This window comes from Panthera tigris, chromosome D2 (genome assembly GCF_018350195.1).
Source record: "Panthera tigris isolate Pti1 chromosome D2, P.tigris_Pti1_mat1.1, whole genome shotgun sequence".
In the NCBI taxonomy this organism is placed as follows: Eukaryota; Metazoa; Chordata; class Mammalia; order Carnivora; family Felidae; genus Panthera; species Panthera tigris.
The window spans coordinates 54,222,438-54,246,571 of record NC_056670.1 but is presented as its reverse complement, the minus strand read 5'-3'; the positions used below and the strand labels follow the sequence as shown (position 1 = coordinate 54,246,571).

At 43.7% G+C, this 24,134-nt stretch overlaps 1 non-coding gene across 1 annotated transcript; it reads left to right on the top strand.

Moving 5' to 3' along the window:
• Window positions 1–2,962: 2,962 nt before the first annotated feature.
• LOC122232198 lies at window positions 2,963–3,068 on the top strand. The gene has a single exon (XR_006209544.1). It is a non-coding gene; the product is annotated as a U6 spliceosomal RNA (small nuclear RNA).
• The last annotated feature ends 21,066 nt before the right edge of the window (window positions 3,069–24,134 follow it).

Genomic DNA, 24,134 nt, shown 5'->3' with positions numbered 1-24,134 from the left:
ATGAGCTAAAATTCTGGAGAGAAAAGAGCCTTTTCTGAATGAGCTGATAATCTCTGACCACTTTCTCCCCTTGGGGAAATTGCCAAAACTGGGCACAGGCCAAGGATAGAGGTTGACCCAGGCATAAGGTTTTTACTGGGACAAAGAAGTCAGTAGAGCTTTTGTTGGACGGTGTGATCTGGAGGAGCCTAATAGTGGAATCTAGAGTAGCTCTAAACACATCCTTAGTTTTCCCCATGGGGGGCATTTGCTGAATTCCGAGATGGAGTGGGAGACACTGCACTAGAAGTATCTAATAGCACAGGGAAATTTCCCAGACTTTCAATACATAGGAAACAAAGTCCTATTAGAAGGAGGAGGGCTGCATCAAACATAAGATGGGTGTCCCCTTCAAGATATTTGCTAAATTAAAAAAAAATTTTTTTGATGTTTATTTTTGAGAGAGACAGAGACAGAATGAGAGTGGGTTGGGGCAGAGAGAGAGGGAGGCACAGAATCTGAAGCAGGCTCCAGGCTCTGAGCTGTCAGTACAGAGCTTGACGCAGGGCTTGACCTCACGAGCTGTGAGATCATGACCTGAGCCGAAGTCAGACGCTCAACCGACTGAGCCACCCAGGCGCCCCAATATTTGCTAAAATTTTAAACTGTGTGGGGCAAGAGACCAAAGAGCCTGAGCTCCTAAGAACAGACTGAATCTTCTATAGGCTTTGAGCGTTGGAAAGACAGAGACCTGCCAGGCTATCAATCAAAACCTTGCATGGACTCCCTCCAAGTAACAAGATAACCCAGTGTTGGACTGGACTAATAAAGCTGCAGTCAAGCCCCCATGTGGCTGAATCCCTGACTAGATTGGGACAATCTGCCTCTTACCCCACCTGGTAACAGAAGAAAAAGAGAATCACCACTGGAGGGAAATAATATCATCTACAGCATTTATGGTTCCTTTATATAGTTATGAGACATGTGAGGAGCAGGGAAATATGACTCATAATAAAGAGAAGAATCAGACTATGAAAGCAGACCTACAAATGATTCTGATATTTGAGTTAGCAGACAAGGACTTTATTATAAGTATTATAAAACATGTTTAAGAAACTAAAGGAAAAGGACACGATATATGTGAAGATAAAGAATTTCAACAGAGAATTAGAATCTTATAAAAATCGAGTAGACATTCTAGAACTGATAAATGCAGTATCTGAAATTAAGAACTGATTAAAAGAAATATTTCCATACCTGTTAATTAATACCTACTGGCCTAAGCCTCTTGAGTTTCCTATCCTCCCCCTCCATGGCCATGTGGCCCTCCCTGGACAGCCTGGACTTCCTCATGATCCAGCAACTCCAGAGTTTAGGGCTGATCCAGCCAGGGGCCTCCAGGACCTGCTACACCACTGATGCAAATGTCCCTTCTGATTGGTTGGCATCTGTACTTTCCCATCATCAACTACAGTAAAACCTTGGGTTTCGAGCAACTTGTTCTGTGAGTATTCCACAAGACAAGCAAACATTTCTAATAAATTTTAACTTGATAAATGAGCGATGTCTTGCAATATGAGTAGTATGTTATGCCAAATGTCACGTGATCATAACTGAGCCAATGGTTCTTAAAATTCGCTTTGATATACAAGTGCTTTGGGTTACAAGCATGTTTCCAGAACTAATTATGCTCACAAACCAAGGTTTTGCTGTATTTTGATGTCACTTCTTGGCACTGTCATTGAAAGTCCCTACCAGAACCAAATGATTGAAGTTTAGGAAGAATTCCCTGAAGGAGGCAATACCAGCATAAGAGGAAAAATGGAAGGACATGGAAAGGGATATTTGTTCACTTATGATACTCAGAAAGCCAGAAATCTGAGACTGAAGCCTGCTGTTTGCTAGTTGGCATTGTTTTATGTTTGCTCCCCACCGTGGCTAAAGAGAATTGAGCAAGCCATGGGAGAAGGGGTTGAATGAGGTGTCCACGTAGCTGGGTAAGTTTGCTCTGTTGCTAAGTCTCTTGTATCTGACTGACTGGTAGTCCCCACACCAGTTCTTCTCCAGAAGCAGCCAGGATAGCTTTAGTGACTTAAGTTCCTCAAAGGCAAAAGAATCTAGCAAGAACAACTGTCTCCCACAGCATAGGTTAAGAGAGCAGGTTTTAGAGACAGACAGCTCTAGGTTCAAATCCCACATCTGCCATTAACTGGTTGTCTGACCTTGGGCAAGTCACTTTATCTCCCCTGTGCATCTCACAAAGTTTGTAGCAAGCACTGTTGGTTAACTAGCAGTTTCTTCCCTTCTCTGCTGGAAGAGGCCTCATTTTTTTTTTCTCAGAGTGTTTCACTTCTTTCCCTCTCAACTTGGGTTGAATTGCGCTTCATCTAAGCCCATTGCAGTGATCTTACTCGTGTCAATGATTGGATTAGGTATGTGTGTACGGTGCAGTTCTGGCCATTGAGATGAGAGGGATGATCCAGGGGAAGCTTCTTGGAAAGCTTTTCTTGTACTTAAAAAAGAGATGCAAGGAAGACACTATCCCTCTGCTAAACTTTGTCTTGTTCCATGTGGCTCCTGGAAATTCAACAGCTATTCTGCAGTCATGAGGGGTACTACCCTGGAGACCAGAGCCAAATGAGCAAAAAGGTGGAAAGAACCTGGGTCCCTGATAACATCATGAGCCTCTAAGTTAACCAAGCTTCAAGCTGCCCTTGCTAGGAACTGCTCGTTACAAATAAAATAACTCATTTCCTTATGTTTAAGCTACTTTGAGCCCATATTGTTTTTGAGGATTCGGTTCATAAAATAATTTAAGTAAAGCACCTAGCACAGTTCCTGGTATAAAAGTGCTAAAAGAAATTACAGGTATTATTATTGCTATCATCATTGCTTTTTATCATTATTATTTCTATTTCACTTAGAGTTTCAGCTCTGGTTATAGGGGAGGATAATAAGTCTGACATTTAAAGATGTGATGATAGTGTTCACTGTGGCAGCACTTATACTAAAATTGGAATGATACAGAGAAGATTAGCATGGCCCCTGCGCAAGAATGACACCCAAACTCATGAGCGTTCCATATTTTAAACAGATAGATAGGTAGATAGATAGATAGATAGATAGATAGATATAGATGTGATGATAGGGATGGGGGTGTCAGAGGTAAAGGAATGAATCCAGGTGCTTTGGCTCCTTGCCCAGTGCTCCTTCTAACAATGGTTTTAATTAAGGGTTCTGTGTGTGTGTGTGTGTGTGTGTGTGTGTGCGCGCGCGCGCGCATGCATGCACTCACAGGCAATAGGAACTAACTTGGGTTAGCGCAAACTAATAAGCAAAAAAATAATCTTTTCAAAGACTGTTGAGTGTGTCATTCAATTAAAGGAAGAGATTAACAAAGAAGATCTAGGCAAGGAAGGAATTAGGACAACTCCAGACACCTCAGCAGCTAGCATCCATGCACTTCATGCCATTGATGTGACTGCTTCAGAAATGTATGTCTTTGCATCTCTCCATCGGGATTTCTCAGATGAGAGAGTCTGGGTGAGGTGTCTGCACCAAGAGTAATCAGCTATGGCCTAGGGTCAGAGTCACACAGATGTGACTATTGAGGGGGTCACACTTGGTTATCAGGACCCTTCTGAAACAAGACAAAACTATGGTGAGCCCAAAATGTGCCTTGTGCTGCCACCATGCCCTTCCAAAACTGCAGGTTTGCACCAACCTTAAATGAAAAGCAGCAGCCCCAGGCCAAATTCTAAACATGCTCATAATTCAATAATGCCAAAGACAGTCTTTTTTCAGGATGTCTCAGAAAGGAAGAGGAAGAATGGGGCAAGGGACTAGACTGGACGGGAGACTCTAGAGGTCCTTTCTCAGGGCATCCAAACACTGACTTGGAATGTCCAGCCAGAAGGACCAATGCTGCCCTAACATTTGCAAAAATGCAAACGGTCCCATGTGCCCAAATGTCTAAATGTTTAAAAGCTATAAATTAAGCTATGCCCACTCATGTCCTGGGCTCCAATCAAGCTTTTCTCTCTCCCCCAGCCCACTGCTTTGAGATGTGGAAACTAAAGTAATAAGGTTCTCCCTGGGTTGTTCATGCCATCTGAGCTGTAGGTACCACAGACATGCCAGAGCAGGGCAGGAGCTGGTGCCAGGCCCCTGGGTGGTGGCTGGATGCATCCAATCCCAGGATATAGACTGACTCAGTCAAGCTCCCCTAAAGTTAGGGCAGGCAGATTATCCTCCTGCACACCTTACTTTTCCAATTCAATTCAAGAGTTCCAGGCAGTTCTAAGTGCCTCCCAAGTCTACAGCAACCCAACTCAGGAGAGAGTGGGGAAGGGGGAAGGGCAGGAGGGTAGTTAGAGAGGAATAAGTTCTGTCTCGACACCCATTTAGGTTGACTTGGGGCTCCAACTTAAACTGAAGTAGGCACTCTTTCCTTGATTTCCCAGGGCAGAAGATGTGACTTTTGTCTCCTATCCCTCCCACTCATTGGCAGCCTCAGCCCTCATCCTCTGGCCTGAGGGGACCAGTTGGGCCCACACATGTCCCCTCCCTTCCTGATTCAATTTGTTACCTACCTTTTAGAAAACTTTCCTATGAGACCTGAAAAGAAGAAAATACACTTTTTGTTTCAATGTATACAATATGTGTGGCCAAGGGCAAGGGCTCCTATTTCCCTGGTCTGAGGCTAGTGCTAACTAAGGAGGACCTTGGAGATTATCTCCAAAATTGAGTCTACAGAAACTATGAATCTACCAAATTACCACAGTTGGTCCACAGGACTCAGGAGCAGATTGGAGGCTCCCACCATGCCACTGGCCAGTGATGGGATAATCCATAACAATCATAACCATCAAACTCAAACTCCTTAAATATATTTAAACCCATGACTTCATAGTAGTGCTTAAAAAACAAACTCTCTTTTGTCATCTTTTGAAGGATGCTAGGGCATGCAGCCTATTATTTTGAAACTAGTAAATAAGGAAAGAAATAGCATTTATTTTGCTGTTCTTTTTCTACCTGTGTGCCAGGATAATGAAATAGTTGATATTGGGAAGTTTTTCTGTATAGAAATATGCCAGATATAAAGTTTTTCTTTTTAGAGGTAAATGAAGAAATGAAGCTAAGACATGAAGTTAGCATATTAATATTTTGCAACTTTTTTTTTGTTTTTTAATGTGTTTTTTTTTTTTATTTTTGAGAGTGAGAGAGAGGGAGAGAACTAGTTGGGGAGGAGCAGAGAGAGAGGGAGACACAGAATTGGAAGCAGGCTCCAGGCTCTGAGCTGTCAGCACAGAGCCCAATGTGGGGCTCGAACTCATGAACCATGAGATCATGACCTGAGCCAATGTTGGATGCTTAACTGACTGAGCCACCCGGCACCCCAACATTTTGCAATCTTAATGAAATAATGGATCTATTGATGCAGTGATCATCAATGCCTGCTGACATCAGAAAAAGAAAGATAACAGGACATTATATGCCTTCCCGGTGTAAATGCAAAAAGCATTCTAGAGAAGAAGAGAAAAAAGAAGGAGGAAGAGAAGGGAGAGGAGGAGGAGAAGGAGGAGAAGGAGAACCTGAACCAGATTAAGTCTTTTGATCTAACTACCAGTTTGTAGGAAATACAAGATAAACGTTAAATGATACTATGGAGAGGCAACCAGCAATATCCAGACTTTGGGAAATTCTAGGACAAGAGACCTGGTTCCTTCAACAAGTAAATCACAAGGAATATGTATGATTCTAGATTAAACAGAAGTTAATATACATTTCATCCCATTGCAATCTTTAGAGCTTAAATCTTTACAAAAAATTTTTTGTAGGGGGTGCCTGGGTGGCTCAGTCCGTTAAGCGTCTGACTTCGGCGTCTGACTTCAGTTCAGGTCGTGATCTCACAGTTTGTGAGTTCGAGCTCCACATCGGGCTCGCTGCTGTCAGTGCAGAGCCCGCTTCATCCTCTGTCCCTCTCTGTCTTCCCCTCCCCTGCTGTGCTCTCTCAAAAGTAAATAAACATTAAAAAAAATTTTTTAGGACACAATCAGGGAAATTTGAACACAGAATTGACATCAGATGCTATTTGTTTTAGGTATGATGATATTGTGTTTACAAAATACTTACCTTTTGAGTGATATATTGAAATGTTTGTGGGTGAAATTATATGATGTCTGGAACTTACATCAAAAAAATCTGTGAGGAGGTTTAGAAATCACTTGCAGGGGTGGGTGCCTGGTTGGCTCAGTTGGTTAAGCAACTCTTGATTTCATCTCAGGTCATGATCTCACAGTCATGAGATTGAGCCCCACCTTGGGCTCTGCCTGAGCATGGAACCTGCTTAGGATTCTCTCACCCTCTATCTCTCACCTCCCACCTCCCTCTCTCTGTCTCTCTCTGTCTCTCTCTCAAAAAAAAAAAAAAAAAAAAGAGGAAGGAGTCACTTGGATAGGATCACAGAAAAGCCAGTTTGGCCATGAGGAAAGATTCTTGGAGTTGGGTGATGGGTACACAGTAGTTTACTGTGCGTCTCTCTGTACTTGCATATGATTGAAACTTAATGAGCACTTTAGGGGGTGCTGTGCTGTCTGCTAAGGTCTCTAAGATGAAGCAGGTGTGGTCCCTCCACTAGAGTATCTTACAGCCTGGTTCCCAAACTCTTATCACCATCACCTCTTTTATTATTCTTTTTCCTAGTGAGATTCATGTTTGAATGATTCTGATCACTAAATAAATGCATTTATTATGTAATAATTTAAAAGTACTGTTTCTTTGGAATGATTTGAAATGTTCAAGCATTTTTCTTTTGGAGAGCATTAAAGGAAGGCATGGCTGGGAACCCCAAAGTGGTCCAACTTTTTAATTTGACAGAGGTGGAAACTGAGGTAGACAAGGTCACCTTTCAGCAGAAGTGGGACTGAAGCCTCGTTCTTCTAAGCTAAGTCCATTGCTTTTTCCACTGCACAGAAGGTGCAGCTTGTCAGCTGAGCACAGAAGGTGTTTTGGGAGTGTGTCAATGATCTAGTTTACTAGAGTAGAAACAGTCACTGTATTAGCCTGTCACCTTCTCTTTTTAAGGCTGAGGTATGCCAGTTCCTTCAACTTTTCCTCATAGATTTTATTTACTTGTCACCTTCTGCAACTATTCTAAAACTGTCTGACACATTACCAGTTGGTTTAAATTTTCCCTTTATGACAGGTTGCTAAGCACTGACTTTCCTCACCCCTCTTCAGTTAAGAGTGGAACTAATTAAAGAAGTCAAGCACAGTCAACTCTTGGTGATCCAGGAGCAGACTGGCAAATTTTCCATCCATCATGGCAAAAACAAAGCAAAAAAATCACAAAGCCACCATATAATAGGAAGAGAATAACTATTGGTAAATACCACACTGTGTGATTTGGCTTAGAACATCCCTTCCTTACATTGATTCCTCAGAATGTTAAGGTTGGTTTATTGAGAAATATCTATGAATGTTTAGTACTTTATTTTGGATGTTTGTCACAAACACTTTCACTGAAGCTTTTCCGTGTTAAAGTGCACCTCAGCAATGTTTCGGTTGCAACGTCTTCTCCATCAAATAAGATTTTCCTGTTCAAAATGGCGGGACCACATCTCTGTCAAGCTGACAATGTAGAGTGAGCAACCAACCTTGGTTGCCAATGTTCTCACATGCAAGATTGAAATCTTTAAAAGCCCTTTTGGATGGTACTGTGGTCAGCTCTTGTCTCTGTTGGGAATTATTTGGTTTCCTTCCTGAATTTCCATCACGGGGAAAAAAGAGGCTTGATCTGCCCACAGCAAGAACAAAAAGCGGCTTTCACCGCAACTGATTGGAATGGAAAACCAGAATCAGATCCACCTCCGAAAAGCTTTCACGTGGAAAGGGATGAAGTTTCAGTTATCTGTTCCAATTCAAGAAGCTCCAAAGGCTTCTTGAAAATCCAGAATTGCTTATTTAAGTTAATAAAAGAAGAAATGAGAACTATATCTGGAGCCAAGTTCTGTCATTGCTACTCTCAAGGGTCCGGTAGAGTCTTTGAATCGCAGTATCACAGTTAGGTTGAGAGCAAGTGTGAGGAGCACTCGCAGTACCATGACAGTCCCTCAGGACAGGATGCTGCGTCGTCCCCCAGCCTGCCCACTCGGCCTCAATGCTTTCTTCTGATATGCCTGGGATACCTCCCAAGCCAACCTACTTATCACCCTGCTTCCCTGGTTTTCAGTGCTCCACTTCCAACCTAGAAACTCAAGCCTCGTAACCACAATGACATATCACGTAAGCTTAGCAAATTAGACATAGAAGAGAACTCTCCCCATTAGCTAAAGGCTATTTAGCGCAAAGCCTATGGGGAGGTGGGGATCATAATTAATGGCAAAACATTAAAGGCATTTCCATTAAAGTAAAAAACAAGACAGACAACTATCACTGTAGTGTACCAATGCAGAGGGCAAGCAAAAGAATGAGAAGCATATGCCTAAGTGAGGGGGAAAGAGGGCTTCCTGTTTTTCTTCTGCCCTCATTGCAGCTGGCTCCTCATTCAACCTTGGTTTTTACCACTCAGTCTGTGCCGAAGCAGATTGAAAATGGCCTGTAGTTTAAAATAACTATGTGGTGAGAGAAGTGGCATGTACTGATTTTATTGTCACCAGGTTGATCATTTCCTCTTGGTTCTCTGGAACCCAGGTAGGAGGCAGAATAGAAAATGGAAAAGAGAAGAAAGAGGAGGAGGGGAAAAACAATGACTTTCTGGTTAGGTTTCCATGACATAAACATGGGGGGGAAATACAAAAGGCAAGAAAGAATTAAGGGAGCAAGAAGGACAAATAAGAAGGAAAGGGACAATGGCTATGTGGTAGATATGGGTGAGCAGCAAGGAGTAGGAGAAGTAGAATCCAGAAGCGGAGAGCGAGGAGGAGAAAATAGCCAGAAAGACATCTGAATGCAGGACCTGCAAGCCTCATCATGACTGAAGGAGCACAGAGGTGTCTGAGATGGAGCTGGGTTAGCAGGAGGATTTAATAGGGAAAAAGGAGAGCTCTTGGATCAGAGGTAAAGTCTGGGGAAGCTTGCAGGCCTGAAACATGTGCCAGGTGCTCTGCTAAGTGGTTAACATCTGTTGTTTTATTAATTTAATCCTTGCTCCCACTCTGTTATGTAGGTGCTTTTATTCTTCCCATTGTATGGATGAAGAAACTGGGGTTTAGAGAAATTAAGTATTTTGCTCAAGAGCAGTCTTTTAACGATAAGTGGATCTGGGATTCAAACCTGAGTCTGCTGATTCTGGAGCCCTGGCTGGGTAATCTTCAGTTTCTCTCCTCCAAATTCTTATCTGGCTTGACCCAATTTGCCTTCCAAGATTGGGTGTATTCAGTGTGGTAGGGGACAGATGGCTATGCGTTGTGTAGATATGTAAAGAGAATTTTCTCACACTAGTAAAATTATGGATGCCAACCCTGTAAAACCCATGTTATACGAGGAAACTTTGGAGGAGCTGGGTTGATTAGTCTAGAAGTGAGAAAGTGAGAAAGGTGGGTCATTGGATATTTAAGGGACTGACATGGCAGAGGCAATGATCTCTTGAGTCGTTCCAGGGAGGAGACCGGTTGCTGTGACAGGGAAGCAGAGTAGAGTTCAGTCTTGGAACAGGCTTTCCGTTGAGGTTTTCTATAGCCACTTTATTCTGTAGAAGCTCCCCATTCCTGAAGGTGTCCAAACCAAGTTCCCATTGTTCATTCATCCACTCGTACAAATTCTTGTGGAGGATCCACAATGTGCCATCTCTTTTCCAGAGACTGGGGCACAAAGGACAACAAGACAAACATACACACTACACTCCAGGGATTTCACTTTAGTGGGGAGAACAGACAATAAACAAGTAGAGAGAGACCAATATTTATATAAACTACTTACAAAGCAGGGTGTGTGTTACGAAGGAAATGAACGAGGAGGACCTGAGATAGGAACTAAAGGAAGGAACTGGAGTGGACCCAGTCAGTGTTCTGCCAAGGGTCCCTGTCAAGTTTTCTGTGTTCCTGTCTCCCAGCTTCTATGCACTTTTGCTAAAAGGACCAGTTCTTGCAACTTAGTTCTAAAGGTAACCCTTGGGTTGCTGGAGCTCTTGGCCCACATACACAGAGAGCTCCTAACCCTCCTTGGCTCCGGACTCAGCTAGCAGAATAGGAGTGTGAAAGCCCGGCCCTTGTCTTCAGCAAACAAAGTTCTGGGTACAATGCAGGCTTCCAGGCTTCTTTTTGGCTTGGTGTCTTGTGCTTCCCTGTTCAGCTTCCCCCACTCCCTTACTGGTTCCTCCTGGAGCACTTCTTAATGAAAATACTTGCTCGTGAATCCTTGTCTCAGGGAGTGCTTCTGGGAACTCAACTTCGAGTAGGGAGAGTCATGATCAGATTTACACTTTTAAAAAGTATCCTGGGGGCTCCTGGGGGCTCAGTTGGTTAAGCAACTGACTCTTGATGTCAGCTTAGCTCATGATCTTGTAGTCCGTGAGTTCAAGCCCTGCATTGGGCTCCGTGCTGACAGTGCAGAGCCTGCTTGGGTTTCTCTCTCCTCCCTCTCTCTCTGCCTCTCTCTCTGCCCCTCTCCAGCTCGTGCCCTCTCTCTGTCTCAAAAATAAATAAAATTTAAAAATTAATAAAAATAAATAAGTATCCCGGTTCCTGAGGGAGAAGAGACTGGGGGGGTTGGAAGTGTGGGTGTAAGGAGGCCAGTTGGGGCTAGTAGTCTAGGCAAGGGCTGGAGGAAACTTGGTCTAGAAGCGTGGCAATGGCAATAGCAGGAAGAGGAGGGATCTAAGATCAGTTTTGAAGATGGAATTGACAAGGTTTGCTTGGAAATGACTGAGAGAAAGGAGGGAATCCAGAGTGTCTCCTAGAGATATGTAGGAATATTATGGATAGAAATCCACTTATTGAATGGGAAGTAGAATTAGGTGACTCCAAAAGCCATGTATCCACTTGAAAATACATCCACGATGGCGAGATTTAGCATCAAAAGATAGCAGCTGAGGACAGGTACACCTGAGAGTAGACATAAAAACACAGGGAATGCACACAGACTGGCATGTAGCTTGCAGAAATCATCAAAGCACCCCAAATTCCTTTTGAGTCATCTAATAGAGTGTTTCCACGTCCTGCTTCGGTGGTCCCTACCGCTTGAATCCAGACCATACTTGGCCTTGTGAAGTGTGCTGGGCCTTTGTCTAGGAGGAAAGTGTTTGTTGGCCTTCTGGCTTGGCTCTCTCATGCTCTTGCTGACTGATAACCTTGCTTTTTTAAAGAACAGATGCTAAGCTGTTGTCATTCTGCTGATTAACTGAGCTCTTGCTAAGTGCCAGGCGGTTTGGTTAGTCCTTTGCATGTATAACCTCATCTAACAGCTCTTCCAGGTGGTGCTCTTGTAGCCCCTTTGGGGGCTGAAGCCATCACAACTTAGCCACTTGTGCAGAACCAACTAATCCAAAAGTGGCTGAGATGAGATAGGAACTAGAAGTCCCATGCCATGCCCCAAGTTCTCCACTGGTATGATGGAACCAACTGAAGAGAAGTTGGAGCCTGAGTGCTTCCTCTGCCTATACAAAACCGCAATCCCTCCCTGTGGTGTTGAGCCCCAGAGCAGCAGGGCTGGTTCTCACCCACACCTGCCAGAGCCTTGCAGCAGACGCACCCACTACCCTCTGTTCCCACCCAACCCCAGCGACCCAGTTCCTCATGGCACCTGTCTAGCTCTGCTCCACAAAGCAGGGCTCCCTGATCCCATTCTTAGGTTCCTAGAGAACAATGCAAGCTCTTGAAGAAGTTTGCTCTCTCAGTGGTTTAGGAATTTCCTTAAAGATGAAGCCAAAATAATTTAATTAGGGGCACTTCAGATCCATTCAACCCGTGTTCACCAAGTCTTGCTTTGTGCTAGACTCTGAGTCTGCAGTGAGTTGAGGAACATTGGTAAACATGGTCCTTGACGGCAGGGAACTCACAGTTAATGCCAAGCACATTGCCAGGTGACACATATCTAGAAGGCTGACTATTCCTAATTCTCTGGAGAGACTTCAAGGACCTTTTCTAGTTTGAGGGGCTCTCCAAGTCCAGAAACGCTTCTTGCCACAAATGAAAACAGTAAAGGATTGGTTAGCTCACTGATAAAATATTCCATGCCAGGAGACATTCCTGAAAGCTTAAAAAGAATTCTGAATTACATGGGTTTCATAATATATCGATTGGATACTATGCAACCATTTACATGAAAAGGAGATACATGGTGTTCCTGGCTAATGGTGATTACTTCAAAATAGTGAAATTCCTGGTGGTTTTTGTTTTCTTTACTATGGTTGGCTTTAAATGTTTGATTTAAAAATAATTCATTCAGGGGCACCTGGGTTGCTCAGTCGGTTAAGTGTCCAACATCGGCTCAGGTCATGATCTCACAATTTGTGAGTTAGAACTCCGAGTCAGGCTCTGTGCTGACAGCTCAGAGCCTGGAGCCTGCTTCAGATTCTGTGTCTCCCTGTCTCTCTGCCCCTCCCCTGCTTGTGCTCTGTCTCACTCTGTGTCTCAAAAATGAATAAGTGTTAAAAAAATAAATAAAAATCAAAATAAAAATAATTTATTCAGAACCCTATCTGCAAAGGCCATACATACTGATTCCAACTATATGGCATTCTGGAAAAGGCAAAATTATGGGGAAAAGATCAGTGGTTGTCAGGGCCTTGGGTGGAGGGAGGGAAGAGTGAGGAACGAATGGGTGGAGCACAGGATTTTTAGGGCAGTGAAACTATTGTGTATGCTATCGTAAGATGGATACATGTCATTATACATTTGTTAAAACCTATGAAATATACAACGCAAAGAATGGACCCTTATGTAAACTATGGATTTTAGTTAATAATAACATACCAATACCGGTTCAGCTGTAACAAAAGCACCACACCCAGGCAAGATGTTCCTAATGGGGGAGACTGTGTGCATGTTGGGAGAAGGGTGAGATTGTACAGAAGAACTCCCCATCCTTTCTGCTCCATTTCTCTGTGAACCTAAAACTACTCTAAAAAATAAAGTCTGTTGGGGCTCCCGGGTGGCTCAGTCAGTTAACTGTCTGACTCTTGATTCTGGCTCAGGTCATGATCTCACGGTTCATGGGATCGAAACCCCATGTCAGGCTCTACACTGACAGCACAGAGACTTCTTGGGATTCTCTCTCTCCCTGTCTCTCTGCCCCTCCCTCACTCATGTGTGTGCGTGCACTCTCTCTCTCTCAAAATAAATAAGCATTAAAAAAAATAAAGTCTGGGGCGCCTGGGTGGCTCAGTCAGTTGGGCGTCCGACTTCAGCTCAGGTCATGATCTCACAGTCCATGAGTTCGGGCCCCGCGTTGGGCTCTGTGCTGACAGCTCAGAGCCTGGAGCCTGCTTCCGATTCTGTGTCTCCCTCTCTCTCTGCCCCTCCCCTGGTCATGCTCTGTCTCTCTCTGTCTCAAAAATAAATAAAAACATTAAAAAATTTTTAGAAAAAAAAAGTCTGTTAATTTAAAAAACCCTGTTCTACAAATGCAGAGAAATACAGAGATGATAATGAGCACATTCAATCACCACATAGACTTAATGTCTTAAGATTTTGCCATGTTTGTTTTTAGATCATTTTTCAAAGAAATGACAAATTATAGAAACAAAGCCTCTTTATATCTGTCCTAATTTCAACCTCTATCCTCCCTGTCCTGAGAAAATTCCTTCCATTTATTTTTCTATACTTCTTACCTGTTTATCAACTTTAACATGTTGATAAACATTATTATCAACATTAATATTGTTGTTGATCTTTTACTTCTCAAAAATTGAACTGTATATCTGAATCTGAAAATAACCTTATTAATCTTGTATTAAGAATTATTTGTTTATATATGAAGGTCAAGTTTACCCATTTTAATAGCTGTATACTATTCCATCGTATGAATATGTCACAATAAGAAGTTTTAAAATAATGCTTTGGAATATACCTTAATGCTACAGGAAAGTACTCATGATTTAAGTGAGAAATACAAGACATAAAACATTATTTATAGTATAACACAAAACACATGCATACAAAAATAAAATGCTGCAATGACAAATCTAAAAGAATTAACACCGCTACTTTGGGATTGTGAGATTATGGATAATTTGTCACTTTCCTAAACCTTATACAGTGAATAAGCAGTGTGTGTGTGTGTGTGTGTGTGTGTGTGTGTGTGTGTGTGTTGTAAGAAATAAGACTAAAAACATACTGTATTACTGAGAGAAATGTGAGCTGTGTGTCCCATGGAGCTATTACCTCCCTCCCACCTCTGTTGGCAGAGCCCCTGGTGATCTGTAAACAGCCCTGCCCTGTTTTTATCCATTCATCTCATGGGGCAGCAGCTGATCTAGCAAACCCCCTCCCAATAGCCCTGTCTTCCTGGCCTCCGCAGCACATTTGGTTGGTTTTTGGTGCTGATACCCGCAACGCAATTATAGGATTGGCTATAATTATGCCTGCAGTGATATTATAGGATTGGATATAAATATACTTGCTACATGTGAAGAGTTTATTTCTGTTCACAGTTTACCATCTGGCTGCAGCACACCCTTTTCTAGCCAGGAGGGGAAAGAACACTATTCAAACCAGAGGTGAAACGGGAGTCCAATTGGAGGCTTTAAATAATCGACTTCTGAAACCTCACCTCAGCATGTGTGATGCGGCCACAGTGTCAGGAATCCCAGGAGAGAAGCAGCAGGTTTTTTACCAGGTCTGTAGTGTTCTTTCTCTGCTCTGAGCTTGGGATGGAGCTCAGGCAGGCCAGTTCAGACCTTCCTAAGTCACAGTACTCCCATAGGTTTGCAGCCCCTCTCCTCACAGAGGCACCCTCGTGTCCATCTTCTGCCTTCACTGCCCTCTCCAGCTCAAGTCCGACATTGCCACCTGCCTACTAGATAGTTCCATCTTCCTGTCCTAGTGTGCCATCAAACTGAAATCAGAATTATTTCTTAGATGCCCACGCTAGGTCTTTCTTGGGACTTCTCTATTTCTCTTAAGGCCAACATGGTGATATCAGTCACCTAGGGGATCATCTTTGGCTACTTTGTGCCTAGCAGGGAGTCAGTTTCTGGCTCTCAGTGACTAATAAACATTTGTCGAATGAAGGAATGAGTAAATGAATGAAACGTCTCTTCCCTTCCATTCTCATAGTCACCTCCCTAGGGCTAGCTCTCATTACTTCATACCCAGACCAGTACAGTCACTTCTCAACTGGTTGCTCTGCCTCTGGCCTTGGTTGGTGGTAATTCACCCTGCTGCTGCCACCAGACAGGTTGTGCTTACATGCCACCTCTGTCGTACCACTCCCTTATTTAAAAACTTTTGGTGACTCCTCACTGGCTAATCAAATTGAAAATCATGAGCTTGGCTTACAAGGCCACTGTGCTCTAGCTTTGTGCCTAAACTGCGCACATTCCCAGACCCTCTGTTCTCTTCTCACACGTCTCGTACTTGACAATCTCTGTGACGATCTTCAGGCCGCTGCCTCGGTCTGGACTGACATTGCCATTTTCACCTGTTCTCCGGAGGAGGGAATATCTAAGCTAACACCAGAAGCATGACTGGAAGGAGAACCATCACTCTCTTATTTAACAAATAGTTGTTGAATTTGCACTCTGGTGGCCACTGAGGTTGATGTATATTGATCCTGCCCTTGCTCCCAAGGAGAGAGTCAGGTACTTCAGACCGTCCACAGGTTCTCCGGAACCCTGGAATGGCCTCACCCTCAGCCTCCTCGGTCACACTGAGTTTTAGGTGTTAACCTGTATCCTCAGTTTTCTGGCCACCCTTGGGTTTAACCTGCTGACCCTGCAGGGGAAATGGGTTGGTTTTTATCCCTAGTGGTTGCCTTGGAGCTAGCTGACCGGCGAAGGCTATCGAATGCAGCTCCTTGTCTGGACCCCCCTTCCTACAGGTCACCCCTGGTCTGGAATCAGACTTTGTGTCACCGATTTCCTTCCCCAGGTCCCTGACCCAAACCATTCCAGTCAGTCCTACCAAGGACTAAGTGGACTTCCAAACGAACAGGACAGCAGGGGGGGCCTGGCCCTCCCAAGTGACATCATGACACTGTGGAAAAGGCCATTTTAGAGTAAGCAACTCCAATATATTATAATTTTTTAGGTTTATTTTTTTTATTTTAAGAGAGACAGAGATAGTGTGAGTGTGGGAGGGGCAGAGAGAGAATCCCAAGCAGGCTATGCGCTGCCCATACAGAGCCCAACACAGGGCTCAAACTAACGAAACTGCGAGATCGTAACCTGAGCCGAAACCAAGAGCTGGACACTTAACTGACTGAGCCACCCACGTGCCCCATAAAATTTTTTAAAAAACAGTTATAGAACAGACATATGTCACCTGGTCTTATTTTTTTAATAATTCTGTGTGGGCGGAAATTTGGCAAGATATACATAAAATTATAATGGAGAGGTTTTATTTATTTTTTAAATTTTTTTAGTGTTTATTTTTGAGAAAAAGAGGGAGAGAGACTGCGAGCGGGGGAGGGGCAGAAAGAGAGAGAGGGAGACACAGAGTCTGAAGCAGGCTCCAGGCTCTGAGCTGTCAGCCTGATGCGGGGCTCGAACCCACAAACCACTAGATCATGACCCGAGCCGAAGTTGGATGCTTAACCGACTGAGCCACCCAGGCACCCCGGTTTTTAATTTTTTATTTTTGTTCATCAATAGTTTCTAAATTTTTCACAATGATCATACCTTTACAAAAATTTTTTTTTAATGTTTATTTGTTTTTGTGAGAGAGAGAGAGACTGAGACAGAGACAGAGTGGTGAGCGGGGGGAGACAGAATCCAAAGCAGGCCCTGGGCTCTGAGCTGTCAGCACAGAGCTGATGCGGAGCTCAAACTCATGAACCATGAGATCATGACCTGAGCTGAAGTCAGACGATTAACCGACTGAGCTACCAGGCGCCCCCACAATGATCATATCTTACCAAGAGAATATTTAAGGAAAAATAAACTTGGTGGCACGAAATGCTGGGATATTAAAAACATCACTGTATAGTTTATGTTTTATAAATGTGAATTACTAACACAATAGTTTTGTCATTTGCTCTTTCAGAGAATTCATAATTATGTTCCTTGCTAATTATATCACCTGTTAGAGGGGGCGTCTTAGAAACACAGAGGTTAGTGTTTGCTTACAAAACTGGAAGTCCTCATTTCTCCCATGTTGTCTGCCCAGGCCTCTCTGTCATAGCCACCAGATCCTGGCATCTATCAACCCCTGCGCGCATGAAACCCCGGGTGAGGGAGCTCTCCTGGCCTGGCCTACAGAAGCTTAGACAAGAATTGCCACAGAAGCATCAAAACAATAGAATGTGATGTCGTGGGCATCCCAGGGGGAAATAACGGGAGGTTGAAATGCACTTTTGCATCATTGATTTTCCCTGCTGATTGAGCCCTGTTTATCTCATTTGGCAGATCAGCCTCAAAGTGCATGAACTATTTGTGCCTCATTAATTTCCAATAGATTGATTTTGCTAGGATTGCGAATTGGCCATCTTGAATTGCAGCCTGCAGAAGCCAGCCCAAGCTCAGCCTCAGGGGCAGGAGCCCATGAGTAGCAGCAGTCGCTGTAGCCTTCACCACCAGAAGAAGAGACTAGAGAGCTGGTCTGAGGCCACAAAGGCAGCAGTGCCTTAAATTTTCTCTGCAACCGGGCAAGATAAAATATGGAGCCATAAGAAAGCAAACAAGGGTCATCCAGGCCCTTTTTTTTCTTTCTCGCCCATGTATCCACCTTGATATCTCCCCCCCCAAATGCCTCTCTCTCTGTCACTGCAGACCCCCTCTAAAGGTAAGAAGAATAAAGATAACATTTTTAAAAGAAACACATAAAATAAATTTGAAGACTAACTTATAAAACAACGCTGAACTCCTTACAACATGAGGGTCAGAGACAAAAACAGAATATAAAATACAAAATACAGAATATACTAAAACTGAACATACAACATGACATTGCTTCGTAAAAAGTATACGGAGGGGAAAAAAAGATTCAAAAGAAAAAGGCTGAGTGGGAATAGTGGTAGCTTCAAGCAGTAAGGATATGGGCGGTTATCATTTTTTTTCCTAAGGTTTTCTATATTTTCAACACTGTATGAAATGATTAGTAGTATATTTATCCTGAGAAAAATTTTATAGAAATATATAAAGTAATAATACACACGTAAATAAAGGGGCCTGTGCTTTTCATTTGGCAGGGTATATTGGCCTCTGCCAGTTAAAATACCAGCAACCTAATTTAATTTAACCTGGAAGTCCTCAAAAAATTAAACAGGGGAGCACCTGGGTGGCTCAGTCAGTTGAGCGTCCGACTTCGGCTCAGGTCATGATCTCGCAGTTTGTGAGTTCCAGCCCCGTGTCGGGCTCTGTGCTGACAGCTCAGAGCCTGGAGCCGGCTTCACATTCTGTGTCTCCCTCTCTCTCTGCCTCTCTCCTGCTCACACACTCTCTCTCTCTCTCTCTCTCTCAAAAATAAATACACATTAAAAAAATGTTTTTTTAAATGTGACATCAAGGGGCACCTGGGTGGCTCAGTCAGTTAAGTGTCCGACTCTTGATTTCGGCTCAGATCATGATCTCACAGTCATGAGATGGAACCTTGCCACAAGCTCTTCGCTGAGTGTGGAGCCTGCTTTGGGTTCTTTGTCTCCCTCTCTCTGCCCCTCCCTTACCCACGCACGTGCTCTCACTCTTTCTCTCTCTCAAAAATAAATAAACATTAAAAAAAAAAAAAAGTTAAACACAGAGTTAACATATGGCCCAGCAATTCCACTCCTAGGTATATACCTAACAGAACTGAAAACATATTCCGACACAAAAAAAAACGTTCATAACGGCATTATTCATAATAAACAAAAAGTGGAAACAATCCAGATGTCTATCAACTGATGAAAGGATGAACAAATGGTGGTAATGTGTACAGTGGAAGGCTAGCCAGTCATCAAAAGGAGCACAAAATACTGACACATGCCAGAGCAAGGATGAACCTTGAAAACATGCTGAGTGACAGAAGCCAGACACAAAAGGCCATATATTGTATGATTCCATTTATATGAGATGTCCAGAATAGGCAAATCTACAGACAGAAAGTAGATTAGTGGTTGCCAGGGACTGACGGGAGAAGGGAAATGCTGATAGATATAGGGTTTCTTTTTGTGGTGATGAAAATGTTCTGGAATTTGACTGTGGTGATGGTTGTACAACCTTATGAGTATACTGAAACCACTGGATCATATACTTTAAAAGGATAAATGTTCTGGTACATGAATTATATCTCAATTAAAAATGTTTATTTATCCATTTCAAGAGAGAGAGAGCAAAGGAGGGGCAGAGAGAGAGAGAGAGAGAGAGAGAGAGAGAGAGAGAATCCCAAGCAGTCTCCACACCACCAGCGCAGAACCTTATGCAAGGCTCAAACTCACAAACTGCAAGACATGAGTTGAAACCAAGAATCGGTCGCTTAACCGGCAGAGACACCCAGGCGCCCCTATATCTAAATTAAAAAAAAAAGTTGTTCTGGAACACTGTCTTGTAATTGCCTGTATATGTATTCGTCTCTCCCAGGAGGTTGTGGGCATCTTGAGGATAAGGTGCTGTCATTGTTCTCTGGTTTTCCAACACTGAGTAGAGGACCTGGAACACAGTGGGCGCATGATATTGGTTAACTGAATGATTTGAGAGTCCTCTTCCCACAATCCCAGGGCTACCTGGCTGGCTCTTCTCCCCACCCTCATTGAACCATCTGGGTGTTAGAAACTCTAATCCAGGTATAGTATATTCTGGAACCAAAGAGTGGCGTGGCTTATGGTTTGAATACCAACTGGTGGGATCACATTGTTTGACCCCATTGAGGCTTGTCTTGGAGGCATATTGAGTTCAGTAAAGGGGCTGCCACTGACCCCTCGGGGGTCCTTACTCTCCCCCTATTGCAGTATTCACCAGGAATAACCCTCCTTCTTTGGAGGTGGCAACAGATTCTGGGAACCTCATTTTAATAGGCTTTCTGGTTATTCCCTACTTGTAATTAGGGTCAAATGAAAAAGTCCTTGGTTCTTTTGACCAAGGGAAGAGATGGTTATCTCTGTCTGTGTCTCTCTTGTATAAAGTCCAGTTGCCCTCAATTCCTTGGCTGTAGGACATGACTCTTTCAGATTTCCTCCTTCTTACAGGGCCAGATAGACAGGTAGGCTGCATGAGCACTGCTGAAATTGCCAGTTTGAAGAGGGCTCCAAACATCGCAGGAAATAGGTGACTTTCCCAGACCTCCTGTCACAGAGAGCCACGTATGTCAGGATGAATTGCATGGTTCGGCCTGTTGGGGATGCAGGTGGTAAGATCCTTAAGGTGATGGCATAGTGACTAGAGGTGGTCACTAAACCACTGTTCACAAAATTGGGTCAAGGTAAGGGTCAAGGTTTAGGAGACAGGTTTAGGAGATAGGGAAGGCAAGTTTGGGGACAGAACAGATTTACTGAGGTAACAGAGAAGGGGCTGACACCTGATAGGCACTCCCGCCATCTTCCCTTCTGCCCTTTCCCCACACAGCATTCGGCATCTCCTCTTGATAAATGCTGGCAAAGAGTTATTAACCTTCCCAGGGCACCCATGTGACTCAATTTGGCCCTGTGTAATGAGTTCCTTCAGTGAACTCTTCCAATCAGCCCTGACAAGCTTCCAACAGCTCCCAGAATGTCAGTTATTCCGTTAACACCATTGTTGTTGATTTTTTAACTTCGTTAAGGTTACAATAGTTTAGTGAGGCTAGTTGCCCTGTTTCTGAAGTTGTATATATTTTTTGTGCCTCAGGGCATTCCATGCTGTCTTTCCCCCTCACTTGTTATCTCTCTCACTTTCTCTTGCTCTTCCCGTGTCACCCTCTTTTTCCTCCTCCTTCCTCATTCCTCCTTCCTGGCTTCCTCCTTTTCATTCTCAGAGAAATCTCTAAGAGTTGGCAACTGGGTTCCACCAACCCTAAAAATACTTCCCTCAGATAAACACTTCATTAACGAAATTACTTCAGAGTAGTAAGACTTCTAAAGTAAACCCAGAGTATTCTAATCAATGTATCCCCTGCCCAGTCAGGTGGCCCCCTCCTCTTGTCCTTCTTCCAAACTCCTGACCTAGTGCAGGCCCTTCCATTAATTAAGTGACAGTGGATTGAAGTGTGTTTCTGTACTTGTGATTTCTCTCAAAGGTCCACCCAGGTCAACATTTTAAATGTCTTATTTTTTTTTTTTTTTTTTAATTTTTTTTCAACGTTTTTTATTTATTTTTGGGACAGAGAGAGACAGAGCATGAACGGGGGAGGGGCAGAGAGAGAGGGAGACACAGAATCGGAAACAGGCTCCAGGCTCTGAGCCATCAGCCCAGAGCCTGATGCGGGGCTCGAACTCAGGGACCATGAGATCGAGACCTGGCTGAAGTCGGACACTTAACCGACTGCGCCACCCAGGCGCCCCTTAAATGTCTTATTTTGACTAATAGCATAAAACAATCTCAAAACCAAACCTTACGCACTTGGTCAAATACAATTGTACAGAATTGGGATTCTATTACATACACGTGTTTTCATCCAAGCAACAACACCAGATATGTTGGAGCAAGTGGCTTTAGACTGATAAACAGAGGCCCGTCTCGAGACTCTTGGGGTTACTGGTTCAAACTCATCTCGGCCCTGCTTCTCAAGTACAGTGATCCCTACAGCTCCTCTCGTTTCCACCTGGTCCCATAGACTCTTCCTGACCAACCTCTACCCATCTCACCAAACGTCCCTAACGTGGCATCTGCCAGTGCCGACCTCCAAAGAATATGGAATTCTTGGGTCTGGCATTCCACAATCTTCCAAGTCAGTTCTGTGCCCTGAGGCATGAAAGTATAGATTCATTTTTCTCAGTCATTAATCATCAAGAAACAAGAGAAATCTATTCTTTAAGGATGTTTTGCTCTTTCCACTACTTGCTTCACTTTCTTCAAGACGTTACCAAAAAAATTAGGTGCAGGGGTACCTGGGTGGCTCAGTCAGTCAAGCATCCAACTCTTGATTTCAGCTCAGGTCATGATCTCATGGTTTGTGAGTTCGAGCCCCACATCGAGCTCTGCACTGACCATGCAGAGCCTGCTAGGGATTCTCTCTTTCCCCTCTCTCTCTGCCTTTCCCCCCGCTCACATGTGCTCCCCCTCTCTCTCAAAATAAATAAATAAACATTAAAAGAAAAGAAAGAAAGAAATTAGGTACAAATGGTCACCAGGGCTTTAGTGATGTATCAGCTAAACTCTTTGATACATAATTCCCTTTCCCTCATCCTATTTTGTTCTGCCTCCCCTCCTGGTGTTCTCCAGCTTATATGTCTGAAAATGATAGTGGTCCCTCTTTTGTGTAACTGGAGAAACAAGTTAACAAAGCCAACGCATTTTAGGAAAGCATCTTTCACAACTTGGCTTCCTAGTTATGTTAGTAAAAATATCCACTTACCAAGTACTCACTCGTCAGGCAGTGTGTAAGCACTTTATATGCATGCTTTCATCTACAGCTCACAAGTGACCCTTGGAGGGCTGCGTTTTCCTCCCGTTGCAGATGAGGGATCCAAGAGCTTACATGAGAGTTCCATATTAGGTGTTGGGGCCAGGATTCTGTCCACAGGCTCAACCACCATGCTCATTGCCATCTCTAGATCGTGTTGTTTATTTCCCTCTCCTCCAGTCTGCATGACTCTAAAGATGGAGGAAAGGCTGACAACTCTGTGCTATCCTCTGCAAAATCCTCCTCCCTCATCCCCTAATTCCTCACACTACAGCCTGCTTGGGGGATGAGGGAATAAACATCCTACAGCATGTTTATGATCGACTCTCCTGCCTGATATTTTTATTTCTCTCCAGCAGTGGAAGGACTGCTGGGAATAATCTGATGCACATGAAGAGAAAGCGAGGAGTTACTAATAAGATTAAATTAAGTTTAAGTACATTTTTAACAGTGTGTAAAAGCACAGCACTAAGCATTGTTAGAGATGAGCAGACACAAGCCAGAACCTCATGGAATTTATAATCTGGTGGGTAGAGAGGATGAGGAATAGGACTATACACATATGTATATGAGTTCATGCCAAATATGGTAAATTCCATGACAAAGGAAAAAGTGAAATGTTGTAGGGCTGGAAGGCAGAAGTGCCCCCATTTCCCTGGGAACCAGGAATGAGTGTATGACATAAGAGATGGGATGGAAAATGGAAAGCCCTGAGCTTTACTCCAGGCTTGGTCACTGATACACAGAGAAGGCCTTGGTGTTTCTCCCCCCAGGACAGGCCCCAGAACTTACAAGGCCCATACAAAATGAAACTGTGGGGCCCCTTGTTAAAAAATGAATTTCAAGATGGCAATAAACTGAGAGTGGGACTCTTCTCAGCACAGATTGTGCACCTGGCCTTCCCTATGCCTCGGACCTGGGCCTCTGCTTCCTCTGAGGTTACCTTTGGGAGGTAGGGAGCCAGGTCTCACCATCCCAGCACAGGGTCCGTGACTCAGGTAAATCAGTGAACCAGAGACAAGAATGAATTGACACATTTATGCCTGCTGATTTCTTGGGTGGCTTTCAGTGTTAAGATGTTATTAGACCATGACCTGAACACTTCTTGGAGGAGACATTTGAGATGAGTCTTGAAGGATAGTAGGATTTTTCTTTCTTTCTGTTCCCCCTCTTCTCTTCACTCCTGTCCTTACACTATTTTTCCATTTGTCTCATAAACACACAGACTAGAGGGGTGCCTGGGTGGCTCAGTTAGTTAAGCATCCAACTTTGGCTTAGGTCATGATCTTGCAGTTCATGAGTTCGAGCCCCACGTCAGGCTTTGTGCTGTCAGCGTAGAGCCTGGAGCCTGCTTTGGATTCTGTGTCTCCCTCTCTCTCTGCCCCTCCCCCCAACTTGCGCACGCGCGCTCGCTCTCTCTCTCTCTCTCTCAAAAAAATAAATAAATTTACACACACACACACACACACACACACACACACACACACACACAGACTGGAACCAGCAGAGTTCAATATCCGAGGGATGACTTGAAGACAGACCACA